This window comes from Gymnoscopelus braueri (assembly GCF_963280865.1).
Source record: "Gymnoscopelus braueri genome assembly, chromosome: 12".
Classification (NCBI taxonomy): domain Eukaryota; kingdom Metazoa; phylum Chordata; class Actinopteri; order Myctophiformes; family Myctophidae; genus Gymnoscopelus; species Gymnoscopelus braueri.
The window spans coordinates 17,875,564-17,890,565 of NC_137614.1; the positions used below are offsets into that span (position 1 = coordinate 17,875,564).

Below are 15,002 nucleotides of genomic sequence, written 5' to 3' on the forward strand. Positions count from 1 at the left end.
GATCCAGCGGCAGGGGCCTTCATGTTCCGACAAAACATCACAAGGTGGCGGCTCCTTGTCAATTAGCACCCTACTTAATACTGTTGGAGAGACAGACACACAGGGCCATGGCCGCATGACTGAGAGACCTGAGGAAACTCACACACACACACACACACACACACACACACACACACACACACACACACACACACACACACACACACACACACACACACATGAAGACACACACACGTACGTGAGCACCTACTCAGACATACACACCACTACCCACTCATCTACTGTACACGCGCATATTGTACCCACTGAATGCATAGGCAAGCATACCTGCAGATATACGCGCGCGCGCACACACGCACACGCGTAGGCATGCACACACACACACACACACACACACACACACACACACACACACACACACACACACACACACACACACGTGCACACATTGCAATATTGAGGTTGTGTCTCCTTTGATGTGAGGATTGAGTGACTATAATGAGGGGTCGAGGTGGAGCTTTAGCGGCTTATTGTCTACTTATAGCACACATCACAGGCATGCGGTCCACCCTCGTTAGGCACATAGCCTGTGCAGTTAGTTGCCCCAATTATGTCACTTTGCATACTCTCGCTCGCTGCTTGTTAATTGGGATAAATGTCCAGCTTTGTAGTTGGTCTACCACAGCAGTCATGTGTCAATCATCGACACCTACTCCAGGTTGCCAATGTTATGTCAACAAACACCTTCTTAGCGGGGTGAGGCCATTCAGGCTTTTCAAAACATGTCCGTTGTAGTTGACGTTCTGTCAGTGGAGTCAAAATAGAAGCCCACATGCTCGGTCCGAGCATGTGGGCCCTCCCACAGGAGTCAAGCTAGTAGTTCATTGTTCAGCTTCCCTTTCCTTTCATAAGACTGACTAGAAGAGTGGGAAGAGTAGAAGAGTTACTAGAAGACTTGTTTTCTTCCAAACAAGAAAGGCTGCATTGTGTGGTGCTCAGCCCAGGTTTTTTAAATGTGAGCCATAAAACATTAGATTGACGATTAATTTGGTGCTTTGCTGGGGGCCCCATCCAATATCCTGGTGAGCACAATGCCTGGAGGCCAGCCCTATTAGCCTTTTAGAATCAACAATTCCACAGACTCATAAATACCCTACAAAGCACAACATCGCAGCTATATCTGTATTTTGTTTTACGCGCAACGCAAACATTTAGTACAGCGGCTGCCTTTGCATGTGTTTGTGGAAAAGCAAGGCAATTACTTCTTAATTGACGCTTAATTGCCTGTGTTAGCTGTGCATTTATTTGCTGTATATGGATTGCCTTTGAAGTTAAATGAGACAAATTGGAGGTTTGTATATGGTGACTTTCCATGCACTCGTTTGCGATGGTGATTAGCTCGCTAATGGATATGCTGGGCGCACGTTGTCTACAGTACATGCCTGTTTGTACTGTACACACTGTAATGTACTTTACAAATGTCTTCTTTCTCAATCCTTCAATTCCACAAAGCTTTGCGTTCAGATTTAGTGTTTTCGCATATCCTATTGAATCCATAAATTTTTTGGGGGGATAATTCTTTGGGCTTTTATGCCTTTTTTTGACAGGATAGTAGGCTGACAGGATATGGGGAGAGAGATGGGGAGTGACATGCAGCAAAGGCCGTCGGGATCGGGAGTCGAATCCGCGATGCGCTGTCAGGCTACTTTAGAGCCTAGGTACCCGGACCGCTACGCCAGCGGTCCGGGCCTCTTATTGACTACAGGTGGGGCACGTGTAAGACTATTATTCCTCTGTTCTGCAGAAAAGACATGCGACATCACGCATCAGTGCACAGTACAATTATGATGGTCTTATTCCAACATAGCGGGGGGGACATGATCCCATACGTTTACCCACCGTAACCACATTACGACTTGGCTTCCCTATTTTTGGGCATGTCATTATAGGCAAACATTTCCCAAACCAGAAATGTACCACTTTATCCATTTATATGTTGGCTATTCAAAAATAGCAGATGTATAAGCTCAGTTCATGCCACGCTGTGAGCTTGTACATCTGCTAAATGTTTTGAAATTTTTTAAATAATTTTGCTTCTTTTTTTTCTTTTCTTTTTTTACATAAATCTTCATATGGGGGTCCGTGGTCAAATACATATCAATTTGGGGGTCCTTGACACGAAAAGAGAAGCACTGCTATAGGGCATAAGTGGTTGATATGGGAATCTTAATTCACACTTAGCTGTCCACCGTATAGCGTGTAGATACTGTGTGCCTGTGAAAAGAAAAGGTGCATGTGGTCAGAACAGAGTCTCCTTTGTGTGCATGTCTGAGGTCTTCCATGGCGTACACACACTGAGGTAGCAGTTTGACACACAGGCCGGAGATTGCATTACACATAACATCTCTGGGCTTTTAAAAGAGAGAAAACCACTAAACAGAAACAGCTTTCGGGGGGCCCCTGTGTGGTACTGTATGCTCGCGGACACAATCCGGTCATTCAAACCGTTTATATATAAAGTCAATGATTCAAACACAGGTTTCGAGCATTGTACTGTATACAACCTTTCTGAAATGTATCGGACAATACCTTCACTTTGTGTATAGCACAGATACATCACGCAATATTTATTATTTAAGATGTTGCGATGTGTGTGTGTTTTTTCTTCTTCTGGTGAGCACATATTATGGAGAAGTCAGATTGTCTTGATTTATTCATTACAAGCCGCGGTTATAGCGCTGACATTGTGTCATTTTAGATTTCTTTGGCTCTTCAAAAATAGCAGATATACAAGCTCATAGCGCGGCACAGAGTGCCGTGCTATGAGCTTGTAGATCAGATTTTTTTTTTATCTTGAAAGTTTGTGCAAATCTATGAATATATTTATTTTTAAAGGGATAATTTTTTTACTCCAATCTTTGCTTCTGGGGGTCCCTGGAACAAAATATTTTACAAGCAAAAGCAACAGATGGACAAGCTCAAAATGTGTCGCGCCGCTTGTCGATCTGCTACTTTTGATGCTTTTGCGTGACGCTGTAGTAAAGTAGGGCATTAATTTATGCCACGCGTCGATCGGCTTCAGGTACCCAGCCTTGGCCAGGTTATATCCCGTAGCACTTGCCCTAGCCTTGACGACCATGCAGTCTTTATGCAAAGGTTCAAATGTCATTTAGATAGCGTGTTATTCAGACAGATGCCAGGTTCATTTGTTGACCTGGCATCCTATAGTTTGTATAGTTTCAAATAAACATATTATTTATTTTTTGATATTATAATGTTTAGACTGATGAGGTTCTTGGTGTACTATATGATCCTAGATTACTGAGGCACTACACTGTCTCTATGCATTTGATGTATTACCTTGTGTTTACCGTCACTCTGGATTAACCCATTCAATCTGGGAACGCATCTATAAATGTCTTCTAAATCCTAACAGTTTTCTGAAAAAAACGTATGTTGCTATATCAGTGGTTCTCAAACTTTTTCATGTCAAGGACCCCCCCAAATTATATGTATTTGGCCGCGAACCCCCATCTGAAAATATTTTGTTCCAGGGACCCCCAGAAGCAAATATTTGAGTAAAAAAAAATTCCCTTTAAAAATATATATATTCATAGATTTGCACAAATATTCAAGATTTTTCAAAAATAGCCAAAGAACAAAATAATGGTTATAGCTAAAATCTAAAATGACACGGATGTGTTTCCGGGATTGAATGGGTTAAGAGCGTCTGCTAAATGCCTAAATTGTAAATTGTTATTGCATTGGTGAAATAGGCTCCCTCTCTCTCCCTCTCCAGGTTATTGTGTGCGTGAAATAGACTCTCTCTCTCTGCTCCATCCCTCTTGTTCCTCCATCCCTCCCTCTCCCTCTCCCAGTCTCCCCCCTCCCTTCCGGAGTGCCTCTGGTGTTAATTAAAGACAACCATTGTGATGGTGTCCAACTTGTAGATGTGATTAGTGCTTCCAGTCAGCTGGTTGTATCCTCCATAGATATCGTCTCTGATGGATGTAGAAACCAGGAACTCTAAGTTAACCAATGTACTTCTAGTTAAAAAAGTTAAAAACCCTGGCCTGGATCGCTGGCGTAGCGGTCCGGGCACCTGGGCTCAGTGTAGCCTGGCAGCGGTTCGAGTCCCGATCCCGACGGCCTTTGCTGCGTGTCACTCCCCATCTCTCTACCCATTTCCTGTCAGTCTACTGTCCTATTCATAAAGGCATAAAACCCCCCAAAAAATCTAAAAAATAATTATTATTATTATAAAAAATAAAAAAAAGTTACAAATCCAGAGTAAAAGGAGCCAAATAAACAGACACAAGCGGATGGTTCTGGTAATAATAAGTCGGCACTGTATTAAGAGAAAGAATCGACGAGGCAGTACAGTTAAAAATTCCTTTCTGACAAACATCAAATGTGACAAGCTTCTTATAATGAAATGACAGATGCAGTTATGACAGGTCAGTCGTGGAGCGAATCCATAGGTGGAAGCAGGATGACACGTCGCCCATGGCTCCATACATTATTTTGATCACCAGGCGTCAAGATGTCACAATAATTAGATGTTTGTTGCGTTGTCATGGCTTATCCCGATGGCCCTGTATAGTAGTGTCCTTGTTGTTCTGGACATAGGCCGGGCTTCTGGGTGAAAGGGCGAGAGCTTGAGCCGGATTTGAGCTGCACAATACCTCATAATAAGAAAAGTTATATGGTATAACGTATATTGGACATGATTTGGCATTTATTCAAAATATTACACAATAAGCAACCAAAGATGAATAAAGTAGATAAAGGCAGACCTATCAGTTTTTGCCCCTCTATTCTCACAAACTATAAACCATATATAGAACCATATAGACAATAGACATAACCATATACTGTATACAATAGACAACCAGAGAGACAGGGGGGGAGAGACACAAGCAAGTTTGATGTTACTTAGTCAGATAGTGTATTATTATTATTGGGGCCTAGCTGCCTCCTGGCGGAGATTTGCACTCCACTAAGGGCACCTTTCTATTTTATTATTTTGTTATCCAACCCTATGGAATGAAAGAACTGGGTGGGCTATTTATTTGATCAACGTCATGTATCTACCCACAGTATATACAGGACTATTATATTATACTATCAGGAATTTCTCTTAACACTTAACCTTGATTGTGGATTACTCAACAATGCCATTATGATGATTGACAGATAATATTCATCAATGTAATGCTGTATATAATGCCATAATACTGTATATTGAATGATATACTAAATAATGTTGATTACAGAGCATTATCATGGCATGATGCATTCAAATGTTTTGCCCTGAAAGCGAAATGGTTGTCACCATGCCCAAATGCATTGTGGTCTATGTATTTTTCAGGTCTCTCTCTGCTTTCTCCCTTTGGATCAAGGGTGACTATTCCCTCCCCTCCCTCCAAACCTCCAGAATAAATAAATAAATAAATAACAGAGTCAGACTGATTGGAGATCAGTCCAGTGTGACAGACAGGAAGTGTTTTTGATTGGGGCCCAAATCAACGATGATCTGTTTGACTGATTACACAGCCTCTGAATATTTGTGTGTGCGTGCGTGCGCGTGCGCGTGCGCGTGTGCGTGCGTGTGTGCGTGTCTGTGTGTGTGAGTGTGTGTTTGTTTGTTTTAGTGCATGCCAGTGTGTCTGTGAGTGTGCGTGTTCATTCACTTTTTATGTATGTGCATGTGTAGAAAGTAAAGTGTGCCTGTCTGTGTGTGTTATGTTTGTAATTTGTGTGTTTCCAGGCTTTCCCTGTCCCATTTCTACAGTCCATACCCCAGTGACTTCCATTTGCAATCGAGTTTATGGGCAGTAAGATCAGTCTATATGTGCCCCTTCCACACACACATACACACACACACACACACACACACACACACACACACACACACACACACACACACACGCACACGGCCCCCAATCTCCTTAGCTCTCAGTTTTCTTATTTCCTCACCAAGCATCATAACCCCCCCCACTCTCTTGCTTGGTCATTCGTAGACTCACAAGTCCGTCTCTAAGCACTTCACTCAACTAGAGACTGACGACAACAATCTCACAGCTTCATTGCTAAAACTGGGTGGACATGAGTGTGACATGAGTGAACGCTGTTCCAACAACGACCTTATATTTCGGAGTCTCCAGACGTATCGGTAGGCGGAGATTTCTGATCCTTTGGCGACATTAGACCACGTCATTCGGGCCACATGAATATTGTGTTGTGTATATTCTATGCTGACATCAGGGCTCTGGCCCTTGCATTCTGCACTAATGGTTGCTTTTAACCCATTCAGACCGTGTGTCATTTTAAGATTTTGTTGGCTATTCAAAAATAGCAGATCTACAAGCTCATAGCGCCTGCGCTACAAGCTTGTAGATCTGCTATTTATGAAAAATCTTGAACATGTGTGCAAATCTTTGAATATATATTATTTTAAAGTGAACATTTTTAACTAAAATCTTTGCTTCTGGGGGTCCCTGGAACAACATATTTTGAGATGGGGGTCCCTTGACATGAAAAAGTTTGAGAACCACTGATATAGAACATACATTTTTCAAATACTGTTGGGATTTAGAAGATATTTCTAGAATCGGCTTCAGGTCTAAATGGCTTAATGGTTGGAACTAGGAATCAAAACTTTGTACATATAGTACTGATGCATTTTTGGTCTCAAGTTGCTCTGTAGTGTATATACGAGCATTGGCTAAATCTGCCGAACATGAAAATGTAAAATCTCAAAGAGACAGGGGAAGGAAGTGGTGAGAGGGAGCTTGAAGGGAGGAGAAGAACAGGCAGGAAAGGGGAGAGAGCGAGTCCATCCTTGTCTCTTGTCCTTCTTTCCACCTCCCGTTCTGCTTGTTCCATTGTGTTCTATTACAGATCTATAGGAGAAGAAGCACTGACTCCGGCCTTTTGAGTTCCAGCCTGTTTGTATCTTTGTGTCCGTGCTTCTCCTGGTTGTTGAGCCTTGTGTCTCCATCGATTCACTTGACTATAGAGCTGTGGCTGATGTTCTAGATTAGAATAGAAACCTCGCCTGTTAGATGTAAGCTTTCTCTCTGTCTCTGTCAGTCCCTTCTCTCTCTTTTGCTTTCTTTGCATGTCTTTCTGGCTCTCTCTCTTTCTTTTTGTCGTTGCATCTCACACACACACACACACACACACACACACACGCACATGCACATGCACGCACACACACACACACACACACACACACACACACACACACACACACACACACACACACACACACACACACACACAAAAGAAGGGCTCACAACTCACTTTGAAGACGCTCTAAACTTTATTCAAACCAGCAGCAAACAAAGCAACGTTTCGGTCTTCTTCAGGTTGACAAGTGAAAATGAACAGGAAGTGTCATCTTTATATATCAAAGCATACCAGTTGGTTATCTGCCCGACCTGGTAACCAGGTACCAAAGATTATAAGATTACAAATAGTAGTTGAGCATGGTTGTAGAGTAGACCCATCAGACCCCATGATAATATTAACGTGACATCAATCTCACTGCTAATCGACTATACATTAGAAAATATCTTTTTTAAACAGTCATAACACAGACCAGACCAATTGTGGTCATTCAGATGTTATTTGCTGATGTCCTCTCCCTCTTCCTCCTTTTCCCTCTAACACTTTCCATCTCTCTCTCTCTCTCTCTGTTTCTCTTGCTGCCTGAGTCAGATATACCTCAGCACACCCTGGCACCACACACACAATGTGGGCGATGCTGATGTGAAAAAGGCTCCGTGACTCACAGTGCACCATTATACCCCCAGCACAACCACTAACCTCTCCTCCCTTTACCAGTGCCCACCACCTCCCCCAATCCAGCCAATGGGAGTTTCTCCCTCTGTCCTCCCTTGTTCCCTTCCCTCCAAGAACAGCTGAGATGCAAGAAAATGGGGGAGAAATTTAAATAGACATTTGGAAATGCTAATTTAATTTGAACTTTTCTGAAGCTGTTGGTAGTCGTTAATACAAAGCCTTGTCAGCATAAATATTATGCTGAGGGGATTTTAATATTTAGAAAACATTCTAAGAATATAAATTGTCAGTGAAAAGGCTAAAAGTAAATTTTTACGTTTCCATTAGCAACACTGTGCGGCTGTGTCAGACAGGGAAGAGGAAGTAATCAATCTATGAGAGCCTCCTCGACGCAATTGTTCAATATGATGCGTTATGTATCCATAGCAATGAGTCCCCCAGCAATGTACTGTAGGTAGCCTTTGAATGTAGAGTACTTATGACCTATCTATTCTATCGAAGATGTATGTTGTATAATGTATGACATACAGCTGCTCTTTATGGAGACAGGACTGTGAAGAGAAAGAGCAATGTGAGTGCATAGTGACTATTGTCATTGTCGAGCAAAAACCTTGGATCTCCATTTTTCCATCTTATTATGTTTTTTTTTCATAAATTGATGGCCTATTTTATACTATTGAATGCCTATAATGACATGACCAAAATACGGACTCCAGATTGACATTTTTGGAACATTTGTGCAAACATACATAGAGGTTTTCCACCCGACAGCAACAATATGCAGCACAGGTTCTGAGGTGGGCATCGACCCCAGTATGTTGCGGTTATATGGTATACCAGCCATAACACATCTAGTATATAATATATACTAGATAATATACTAGTTAGTATATCTAGTATATCTAGTATACGTGTAGCGTATTTCTAGTAAGTGGCTGAGTGTTTGTTGTTTTTTTACATTCAAACAACATGGGGGAATGGTGTTAAGAAAGCATCACATGGAGGAAAATCAGTGCAATATCAGTGCAACATCCCCTCCCATGCTGGGAGGGATTGTAAATTAGGATTGTAAACAGAGATTGCTTGTTCTTTATGTAGGTCAGTCCATGTCAGCCAATAAGTCCAATTACCATCAGTCTCTAAAATAGAACGAGCAGATATGCTCATCTCCAATGACCTCTTATAGAGCCAGAGACGGAGAGATACTGTACTGTACAGAAAAGAAAATGTGATATTCGTTCAGAATAGATAATCCATGAGACTAAGAGTAGAAATTTGCATTTAAGCATAGACTGGGATCCACGGTGATGTGATATACGTTTGAGAAAATGATCATTTGTGCGTCATATATCTCTTGTTCTAGGTCTAGGAATATGGGCAGATTCATCTTTAATGTTCTTGGTTAATATTTGAAGCTTAGAGAACACAACAAGGCAATTCTGACCCCCTCTCTCAGTGCAGTCCCTCTTCCAATACACACAGTATGCTCCCAAAAAACTGAAACTTATCAGTAGTGAGAGTGCACTCAATGATTCATATGCTCTTTTAAGAGAACTTGAAACCGCAGATCTATTTCGGGCTGGTCCTCTCTCTCTCTCTCTCTCTCTCTCTCTCTCTCTCTCTCTCTCTCTCTCTCTCTCTCTCTCTCTCTCTTCCCTGCTATATATGCAGCACTGTGGAGCAAAGGGATTTAGTGGGACTAAGTAGTTTGATATTTCTATTGGTTTTCCAAGGGTGTTTTTTCCTCACCCCCCCCCTCTCTCTCTCTCTCTCTCTCTCTCTCTCTCTCTCCCTCCCTTACTCTCTCTGTCTCCCTCTCTCTCTCCCTCCCTTACTCTCTCTGTCTCCCTCTCACTCTCTCCCTCGCTCTCCCTCCCCTCTCCCCTAGTGATCTTTCTCATCATATGGAGACCAAGGTCATGGCTGATTGAAATATAATAGAAGTGTAGACATCTGGCCTAATACTGTGGGAAGTTAAATCTATTTTAATGGCCCCTGCCGCAGTGGATTCTCTCTGATGCACTCTTGCGCTTCACTGACAGTAAATCACAATGTTCTCTTATTACCCCGACTGGAATGAGGGCATACAGAAAGAACAATGAGGGATCCACATCATTTGTTTTCACCCCTCCCTCTCTTTTTCTCCCTCTCTCCTCTCCTTCTCCCCTCCTCTCTCCAGTTCGTTTGCGACTCATAAAGCAAAGGGCTTAAAGAGAGTGACATCATGAGAATAAAAATAAAGGGGATTATGGGCAAGCTATTGTGCCATATGTGATTACTGGGGCTTCCATGTTCTCCGGAGGAGGTGGAGGGGGGCGGGGTTGACTACAAGACAACATATTTTATTTATTTATGTGATTTCCCTCCTAATGAATACGAATAGGAAACGTGGCTGAGACCACACTATTGTTTCTCCTCCATGGAAAAAAACTGTCTTTGAACCAAGCATTCAAGAATTAGCTTCTTCCCTCTGTCCCGGTGCAAAGATCAGAGACACAATTTCATCGTTCATCTCTGATCCATAATCCCAAGCTTGCTTTTTTCCCATTTGTTTAAAAAAAAAAAGTAAGGTAACATTTTGGTAATCATGGGCCCTCTCTTGAATCATACAAAAATACTTCCCTTTCCTGCAGCCTTTTAGAGTTCAGGCACAGCCCTGCACAGGTCCACCCACATCTGCAATGGTGAGCCAGGTTCCTTTTACCCACCTAAATGAGATCCATTTTGATGTGACATTTGAGAGAATTGCCGGTGGAGGGGTGGGGGAGCTGGGAAGAGGTTAGCTCCCTCCATGTCTATTGGTTGCAGCCCACCTCGGCCCACCTGTCCTTTAGTGACGGACGCTACCTGTGACCCTGAGCTACGATTGGATGTGGCGAAACCCCCCTTAACACACACACACACACACACTCGCGCACGCACGCACGTGCGCACACACGCACCACTTATCCTAGCTCTGTCTTCCTGTCAGTCAGCTCAGGGGCTGTGGTTTCTTTCTCTTTCTATTGTATTACGCTGACTGCTGTTGATACATCACCTAAATGGAGTTTCTTGACATTTCATAGCCAGGTCACATGCCCTTTGAGGACCCTGTGGGCCGTCCTTCTGACGGTCACTGTTGTACAGTAACATGTCGGTGAAGTTCAGCGCCCCGTCTCAAACGCTGATGAGTTTGATTTTATGCCCTCCTCCCCACTCCACAAGGTTGATCTGTGAAGGTGAATTTTGACATTCCCATAAGATGTTTTAAAGATGTACTGTCCCCATCCGTCTATCTAGGCTATAGCGTGTGAATGTGAAGACCTTTTATATGCATGGCCAGCTGTTGTTTATCGCCAAAACAAGGCCAGTCTGTCACCTCCCCCCCCAAAGTAGCATATGGCTGCTTGACTTTGCGTAAAGTACCGTAGACAGTAGGCCTACCTATTGAAAGTTGTCGGTGGTTTTATGAGGCAAAAATATAATCATTTTTTTTGTTTGTTTGTTTTAGTTTTTTTTTGCTTTAACCACTTAAACCCTATGAAACGGGGTCCCTCAGGGGTTTGTCCTTGACCCCCTTCTTTTTCCCTCTCCATCAAATCTCTTTGCCAAAAATAGCTACAAGCAACATGTCACATGTCGCAGCGTGACGTGTTGTGAGCTTGTAGATGTTGATGATTAAAGATTAAATGTTGAAAGTTTGTATTTTGATCTATGTTATGAGGTGTCCTCGGCTCAGGCAAATAGTATGCATTCTGCATAATGCACAAAACGTATAAAATGTATATGTATATGTTATTTACTATATGTTTTTACTGGAACTCGAGTTTGGCTCCTTCGCTTTTCTATACAATACATGTGTAAGGCGGTAGCACCGCATCTTGAGAGATTAGTACAATTGTAATGTCATTAAAAAAATATGTCTTGGGTGCAGAAGCTCCAGTGACCCTTTATGCGCCAAAGCTTCCCATGTAACACATTTTAGCCTACTTGTCCAAAAGGACAACATCCACATGATCTGAACTATTAGACAAGCCGTTTCCTCCAGAGAAATGATTGATTTGTTTGTCAGCCATTCATTATAAGATTTATTTTGTCTTTATGTTAAGCAAGATTTCATTTAATAAACTTTTAGCTTAACTGGTAGAAAATGTCACTTAATTTATTAACGTTGTTAGATTACGCCAAGCAACCCAAGATGTGCTCTTCTGTGGCACCTGCCGTTCCTATCAAACTGTAAGACCTAGAAGTCCCGAAATGCAAAAGTTAATGTTTTGATGTTTTAAAAAAATATTTAAAAAAATAAAAATAAGATACAGTAAATAATCAGATGGGTCAATCGGGTCATTCTTTTACTACAGCAGGTTCCGTCATATGTAAGCAGGGAGAAATAATCATGGTTGATAGGCATCTGCAAAAGGTACAAAGCAATCTCCTTGCCCAGCAAAAAAGAGAAAGGATGGGAAAAACAAAGAAAGAAATATTTGCTTCACCTCTGGCTGAAGGGTGAAGGTTAGGGAAAGAAGGCTGAATCAACATTTGACATTTCCTCCTGACCCCTCTCTCTCTCTCTCTTGTTTCCACTCTCCGGCATGTTTTGAAAGACAGTGTATTTATGAATTATTTATCTACGTTTGAAAATATTAAACTTGTAATGTCCTTGTCCTGTGTCTTATCTCCAAGGACATCATAAGAAGCTGTAAAAAAAAAAGCCTACAGTACAACAATGGAAGGCATGGTCGTAAAACATGCTCAGACAGCATTTAAATCTCTGAACATGCATATGGCATCAACCATGTTTCATCTCAGAGAGCTGATGTGTTCAGAATGCATGATGTATTGCATTTGGATCAAAGCTGGGTAGTGCATTCCACAAAAGCCTTGAGCTGAGGCTGTAGAAAGGGCCGAGTCCACATCAGCTCCAATTTTCAACAATGTCTCACTATTCACCAACATGTGACGCACATATTTGAAACATGCACTACAGTAAGTAGTAGAGTAAAATATGGATGATATTTGAACTTAATTCCAAAATGACACAGGCGGCGTGTGGCTGATTTCGTACTAAATTATTTCCGGCATGAGAGAATGGCACGATATGAGACGCAATCAAAGATATGTGAGTAGAGTATTGCTTAATATTGACAGGTGATTTGCTGGTAGCTATGTTTGTTTTCCATAGTGGATTATGAAAATCCTGTATATATTTATCTATTTGGCTTTTGCATTTCAAAATACCCATTCTTGGTTTTCAGACCTTCTTACAGTATACCCCCTTTTGCCAACTTGTGATGGGAAAGTTTCAGGTTTGGGTGATCTCAGGCATATGAGATTGCCACTTACTGTGAGACCAGAATAATGAAGGTTGTGCTCTTCAAAAATACATTTATATGTTTTACATTATATTTGCATTTCATTGTGTTCACATTTTAAGGCATGTAGCTATCGCACTTAGCCAAAGTGGCTTTCAGTGAGTGAGCAGGTGGGAGTTTGATGGTCTTGTTCAAGGACACTCAAAAGACAACACAGGATTGCTTATGAACGTGCATTGACTTCTGTGGGGATTGAGCCTGTGATTTTGCTGTTGCAGGATAGCCTCTCTAACTCTAAATAATGGTGTTGCCTGTATTTACTCTATTTACCTTATTAAATACATAAACAGGTCCCTTTCTCGGCATGTTTCCACTAAGGAGCCATGGAGAAATGTAAACCTCCTGGGATTTATTGTTTTATCCATTAGACATAGCTAACTGCAGTGTCCTTGATAATGTCATGAGAAATTCTGGGCAGCGTAGAAACTGACGTTTGTTAAACCTTTATTGTGGGAAAAGGAATCCTCAATGATAATATTTTCAAGCAAGTACTGTGAGTGTTATGGGAATAGAAAATATCACATCACCCGCTGATAGCCCAAATACTCCCTTTTATTATTATGTTCTCTCTAACGATAGCGCACATTATTAGACTTTTATCCTGTCTTCAGGCACTGCTACCACGAGTGGGGACATTGTAGTTGTTCCTCTGCGTTTCTCACCATTTGTTTGCTGAAAGTATTTGTTTGTAAGATGAATGGCTGCCTTGGCAGGCTAGATGACAGCCTACACGAAGATGATATTGAATTGATTTCTGAAATGTTGCAGAACGGGCTGCTTGATGTGTACCGCGAGACATGAATAATAAAAATTCTATTAAAAAGCTCTTGAATGGCTGACACTGGAATATTATTTGTGATGATTAATTTTCCTCAGTCATTATAAAAGGGGGAGTCGGCATCAGATTGCCTCTGACAAAATTGCTTTTCATTCCCCGGTGAATACCCTCAATGTGCTTTTCTTGAGAACACAAAACCATATTTCTCAGCACAATATTATGTCAAGATCGGCCCTAGAAGAGACAAACTATGGGTCCTGCTCATGTACTGCCTTATTAGTATTACAAAATCTAAAGTGTTTCACCTGGTTGTGAACAAGGAGGATGTCATTTGGGACATATTTTAGATACACACTGCAGAATGAAGAATGTCAAGTTTGATTTCAAACCAGCTGTGGCTCTGGTATACAATCCTGGAATGTGATTGGCATTATAATTAAGAATTGGGGACATAGCTTGTAAGTGAATGTCAGTGGTGATTTTCCAGTTAATAAATGTAGTTAAATATATTTAAAACGATTGCAGCCTGACATTGATGTTTGTTGCTTGAAGGCATGAACAATACTAGACTCTCGTTGTAGAATATTCTTACAGTATAGTTGCTGCAACCGTATACAGTAATTGATTATTACCTCTGCCAGCTGAGCTGGGTGGGGGTTGTGTTTTCCCCCATTCTGTTTGTTTGTACAGTATCTGTTTGTCAGTTAGCAGGATATCTCCAAAAGTTATAATTGGCAAAGGGGGTGTGGCAGCTAGTGTGGCTTCTCATGAAGGCATGTCACTTCTTAGTGGCTACTGTTAGTATGCAGTTAAGTTTAGGCATGTGTTTAGTGTGGTTTGGTTAATTAATCTTAGCTATATACACTGTTAATATACTTAAGTTTAGCCATGGGTTTGGTGAGGTTAATAATAATAATAATAATAATAATAATAATAATAATAATAATAATAATAATAATATATACATACAATTTATATAGCGCTTTTCTGAGTACTCAAAGTCGCTTTACAAAACAGCAACAAAATAAAAACAACTTTATTAGGGAAAAACTAGTTTAAAAGCT

General features: G+C 41.4%; 1 protein-coding gene across 2 annotated transcripts in view; it reads left to right on the forward strand.

Annotated features, from left to right (window-relative positions):
• LOC308097705 (TOX high mobility group box family member 2-like) overlaps window positions 1-15,002 on the forward strand; it is a 98,214-nt gene that overhangs the window by 51,562 nt on the left and 31,650 nt on the right. The gene's annotated exons all lie outside the window — the stretch shown is intronic.